Here is a 6,142-nt window from a genome sequence, read left to right as displayed (position 1 = left end):
GGGAGGGAGGGAGGCAGATGGACAGGGACAGGAACAGGAAGACTTGGCCTGATCCAGGTTTCTACTGGTCGCGCCCTGGGGTCTTAAAAACCCAATAGTGGGTATGAGATGTCAGTTTGTTGCTGCAGCCACTGACCACATGGTGGTGCCCGTATTTTGTGTGGTGCCTAAGCGGCAATTCCTCCTGTGGCCATCAGGGGCGTGCAAGAACAAGCTGGGTTTTCTCAGGGGCAGCAGTTCCTTAGCAACTCGCCTACAAATAGCTCCTCTAGGATGAGAAAAAGCAGGAAGCAAGTGTTTGAATCAATTATTAAGACCTCTCTGTGTGCTGTGTGGAGGAGGTGGGGAGTAAGGATGGAGCAGGTCACAGAGCATGACTGAACAGAGGATAACTCGTCCTGGATAGTTCTTCTCTGCTTTAGCGGTCCCAAGAATGGAGTTCCGGTTTGACTGCAAGGATCTTTACCCGGTGCTGAGCCATCTCAGTGACTCAAGACAGCCTCTCCCACTGAACTCAGAGCTAACCAGCTAGCTAGGCTGGGGGCCACTGGATCCTAGAACTCCCCGTGTCTACTCAGCTCTGAGGGAGCTGGGTCTTCAAGGATATGAATTCAGGTCCTCATGCTTTTGCGGTGGACAGTTTACCAATTGAGCTAACTTCCCAGCCGAGATCGCTCTTTGAATATAGCCTCAATACATGCATCACAGCCGTCACCTTTTAAGGCCATCACCTTAAAAACATGTCCACAAACACATCCCATCTTCCTCCCTAGCCCAGTCATTCGGATACTATTAATTAAATAACACACATCTCCAATACATCGCTCCAAAGATCTCCAGACCCTCACCCTGTGGCTAACTTCCTACCTCACTGAATAAAAGAAGCCACCAGGCAACCCTTTCTCCAGTACACTGTCACATCGCACCCGTATGGCCAGCCTTCTTGTCCCTTGTAGTAAGTAGTTATGGACCCAGAGGGCACTCCTTTGTAAGCCTAGGGTTAAACAAAAATCCCCTCATCACCATGGGAATAGGACTCCCTTAATTTCTATCTTTTCAAAATGTGGGTGGTCTCATCTCTGTTGGGTTATCCCCACTTAATAAGCAAACCCACAATTTATTATTCTTGTTCTTCGTGAGCCTCAACTTTCTGCCAGCTGCTGGCTCCTTCCTTCTCTTTCTTCTTCTTCTGGCCCTCCTGGAATTTTCATATTTTCTGCCGACAGCAAAGATTTTGCTGCTTTCTTGGTTTCATGCTTATAGTTGAGTTTTGGCTCAGGCCATTCCAACGAACCTGCTTGGGACTTCCACACCATGCTGAAGCCTGCTGTCAGTACCGCCCAGCATCGTCTTTGTCCTGACCTTATTTATCTACAGAGGGTTCATACTTCACTTATGGACTCCCAGGAACCATCATCCGGCTCCTCTCCCTCTGCTTGACTCTATGGATTCTCTCTTTCTCCCCATTTATGAATGCCAGGTGTCCTAAAGGCTCAGCTCTTGAACTTCTTTCTGAATACAACCCCTGTCCTTTGATGAGTTCCTCTGTCTCTTGAATACCAGTTGGTGCCATGATTCCCAGATTTATTTCCTGAGCTCAAACTTCTTTCTTCCCTGAGCTTCATGATTTAACGCGGAACAGTCACATCTCCACTTGCTTGTTTAACTGACACTGGAACTGACACCTCCTATCCCACTGCTTGGCCCACCTTCATGCTGAAATCAGTGGCAGCCTTGTCACCTCTAATCCCAGGGGAAATCTTGTTAGCTCCACCTGCAGAGCAGCCCCTGCACCTGTGCACCTGAAGGACTTCACCCCGAGTCCTACAATCCAGCATCCAGCGTGATCTTACAAAAGACAGAGCGGTCGTGTTTGGCTCAGGACTTACTCTGTCCAATACTTTGGTCAGAAAACCATTCAAGATCTTTTCAAGGTCACCCAATAAAAAGATAATGTGACACCCCTTCCCTTGTTGCCATATCTTACATTTCTTAGGAGCCTAATAACGAAGTCAGAAGAAATCGGTGAAATCTGGCTTTAATGATGGAGGAAGAGATTTCTGGAAGCAGGTGCACACAGGAAATGAGATCTCTCCATGAGCGACAGGAACACAGACTTGCCAATAACCTGAGGTCACCCCAGTGTCACCCAGCTTGGAATCCTGATCTCCAAGATGCCACCCCTAAGGACTTCTTCCATTCATGTGAGAGAAGATATTACTCATCATATTTGATGTGCTTTCAGATTTATTCATTTTTAAAAAAGATTTATTTATTTAATACATATGAGTACACCACCACGGCTCCTCAGACTCACCAGAAGAGGGCAGAAGACCCTATTATAGATGGCTGTGAGCTGACCTGTGGTTGCTGGGAATTGAACTCAGGATCTCTGGAAGAGCAGTCAGTGTTCTTAACCGCTGAGCCATCTCTCCAGCCCAGATTTATTCATTTTATGTGAGAGTGTTTTGCCTGAATGTATATGTATGCACCATATGCATGCCTGGTGTCCTGGGAGATCAGAAGAGGGAGTTGGGCTTCCTTGAACTGGAGTTTTAGATGTTTGTGGAGTATTATGTGGGCTCTGGGACTTGGATTCTGTTAAATCAATAAGTGCTTTTGGGTGGGGAGGGAAGGGGATCCAGACAGGGTTTCTCTGTGTAACCCTGCCCATCCTGGAACTTGCTCTGTAGACCAGGTTGACCTGGAATTCAGAGATCCTCTTGCCTCTGCCTCTTGATGCTGGGCTTAAAGGCTTGAATCACCAGCACCCCACAACAAGTGCTTTTAACCTCTGGGTTATCTCTCTAGCCTTAGTCACCATATTCTAATAACTGGGATGAAGAACTTGAAGCGCATGTGACTTCTCTTTAGGGCAAAGCAAGAGAGTTATGTGCATAGCTAATGCTCACGTCAAGGTGGCCTGATACCAGTCACATATCACACTTAATTTTGCAAAAAAACTGGCACACATAATCAATTTGATGGCATTTACTGAGCTAAGATTAGATTGTATTACAAAGTGAAAGAGGGACCAGAAACACACACAGGAAGTGGCACTGCACTGTGCCAAGCAAGGGGTGGTGGTGGTGGTGGTGGTTGGTTTCCATTTCTACTCTTAAGTAGGAAAACAAAAACAAACCAAAACCCCCAAACCTAACCAAACAAACAGAAAAACCTCCTATCCTGACAAACTGACTTAAAAAAAATATTCCCCATGGGTATTGGGGTGACCCAAGATCATCACAGAATCATCGGCCCTTCACAGAGAGCAGAGGCATGGCAAGCGCCTGCAAACCAGAGACTGGGAGAGCTGCCCTGGGAACACAGACAAGTAACTCTGGAAATCATGTCAAATTCTCCCCTGAAGGCAAAGGCTTGGTGAGAAAGTTTTGCTTGCACCAGGAGCAATCTCAGTCAACCATGCGGTGGGATATAGGGTCAGGAAGGAAGAAGCCCCAGAGAAGACTGGCTTAGAGGCCCCTTCCCCAACCACTGTGCTAAGAAGGAACCATCAGATTACCCTGTGAAGAGAAACCAGAGACCACTGTGGACCATGTATACATAGACACTTACATACATAGATAGATTATGGAGAGCAAATAATAAGTGCTTTTCTTTCTTTCTTTTTTTTTTTTTGTTTGTTTTTTTGAGATAGGGTTTCTCTGTGTAGCCCAGGTTGTCCTGGAACTCACTCTATAGACCAGGCTGGCCTCGAACTCAGAAATCCACCTGCCTCTGCCTCCCAAGTGCTGGGATTAAAGGTGTGTGCCACTACTGCCTAGCAAGTGGTTTTCAAAAGAAAAGAGAAATAAGAGAAATGTGGGTTTTTAAAAATTTATTTGTTTTATGTATATGAGTACACTGTAGCTGTCTTCAGACACACCAGAAGAGGGCACCAGACCCCATTACAGATGGTTGTGAGCCACCATGTGTTGCTGGGAATTGAACTCAGGACCTCTGGAAGAGCAGCCAGTGCTCTTAACCACTGAGCCATCTCTCCAGCCCGTGAAATGTGTTTTATAGGTCTTTAAGTTTTTATTTGTTTATTTGTTTATTTATTTATTTATTTAGTGTGCATAGACTAGCATGGCCTCTCTTCACTGGGTGAATGGTCTGAAATACTCAGTTCAAGAATGCATTTAGTCCAACATAGTGACGCCTCTGTCCTTTGCTCACTGATGGGAACATAGGCTCCACATGTTCAGCTTGTATTTCTGGATCAGGTAGTGTGGCAGTTTGAGCAGATGCAGCAAAGGTGAGAACTCTGGCATGACTTCCCTGGGTGATTCTGGTACAGCTGCTGTGACCCATCTTACCTTCAGATGGCCGACGAGGGGAAAGGTAACAACACGCTCTGACCCCACACCTCAAAAACACTGTCGCCACACGAAATCCATATAAAAAGACAACACATTCTATGCTTGCATTTATTCAGCCCTTCAAAGGCCATCGGTTTGGACCAGCCACACTTCCGGTAGTTGGAGCCATATCTGGCTAGAGGTGTCCATGTTGGGTGGCATATCTGGAACCCATAGTCCTCTTTTCATCTCTCAGGTTGCACCTCCCCAACCTTACTCAGTGCTTTAACCTAGGGATGCTTCAGCTTCAGAGGACTAGCACAGCCTGTCCCCTTGCTCTGCATGGCCCTCTCATGGCTGTCCACACAGCTAGTAGTCACCTTTCCCTCTCCCCTGCCTGTTCACATGACCGACTACTGTTTAGATGGTAGCCATGACATTTCTTACTTGACCCCGAAGGTTCTCTCCGTCATTCACCTCCTCCCCTTCCCTCCACACTCATCACCTCCGAAAGACCTTATCTTCTGTCCTGCATCCTCTCTGCATGCTCTGGTGGTGATACGGTCCTAAGACCTACAACTACCTGGTATACAGTAGATCCCCCATCAACACTTCTAGAGCGAATGGATTCAAGAGAAAGTCAATTCGTCTTCACAGAGGGTTTTCAGGTCAGGGCTTGGAGCCAAGGTGTCACATAGCATAGCAGTGGCAGTGACCTTGAAGTGGTGAAATAGGAGCTACTCAGTCTGCTGTCGATCACTTCAAGGAAGGGGACAGCTAGAGTCAAGGCAGAAGGCGTCTGCTAAGTGCCCAGTGTACCCAGAGGTGTGTGTAGACGAAGCTGTCACTAGGACACAGCTGCTTAAAGGTTGGGGTTTGTCAAGAAGGACACCGAGGTGGATTACAAGGGGAGGCAGGGACAATGGTGTGATTAGGGGCCTAGCACGAGGGCCAGGTGTCATGGTGGAGTCTCTGAAGGGAGTAAATAGGGCATGGTGACAGAAGCGGGTCCCTTCTTATACTTGTGAGCATGGGGCTCGCTCCACAGCCGTGGTAAAAGATTACATTTTGTGATGTGAAACTGTGCTTAGATTTTTATTTATTTGTGTGTGTGCGTTTGTGGGTGTGCATGTACACATGTGCACACATACACATGTGTGAGTACAGGTACATGTGGAGGCCAGAGGGCAGCTCTTGGGGCTTGACTCTCTCCTGCCACCTTGTGGGATCCAGAGATTTTACAAAGTGACCCATTGTGTCACCTACTACTTGCTCAAGGATCAGGTTAAGACCAAGAATGACCACTGGGCTTAGGAATGGTGGTGGCCACTGTTAACTTGGACCTGAACAGAGTAGGTAGAGAAGTAGGGGTGACTTCAGAGATTTCAAGGAGACAGAATCCATGGCTGCTTTCTGAGACGGTCTCCCTTTGTAACCCAGGTAGGCTTAGAACCCATTCCTACTACCTCAGCCTCACCAAATCTGGGATTAAAGCATGCACTGCCATGCCCTGAAAGATGGTGGGCTTCTGCTGTAGAGGAGAGTACTGTCTGCTGGTGGTGACAGGCAAGGAGGAAGGTTTCAGGTTTTCCTGTTCTTCTTTTCCCTCCCTTCCTGTCCCCAGCCCCAGCCGCAGCAGCTGCCTTCTCTACCATCAGCCCTATCATTCCCCTAGAAATCAGATAAATAAAAGTATTCTGATGCATGAGTGGGAGCATGTTTACAGGACAAAAGATAATGATGCAGGATGACGTAAAGATGAGATGATATGCTTGAATACGGGTGCTTGTAGGCTTGGAGTATGGAGAAACTGTGGCAGAGGGCAGCAGGACTTCCCTAAA

Source organism: Mastomys coucha, unplaced genomic scaffold, assembly GCF_008632895.1.
Source record: "Mastomys coucha isolate ucsf_1 unplaced genomic scaffold, UCSF_Mcou_1 pScaffold23, whole genome shotgun sequence".
NCBI lineage: Eukaryota > Metazoa > Chordata > Mammalia > Rodentia > Muridae > Mastomys > Mastomys coucha.
Note: the sequence above shows the minus strand (reverse complement) of the source record.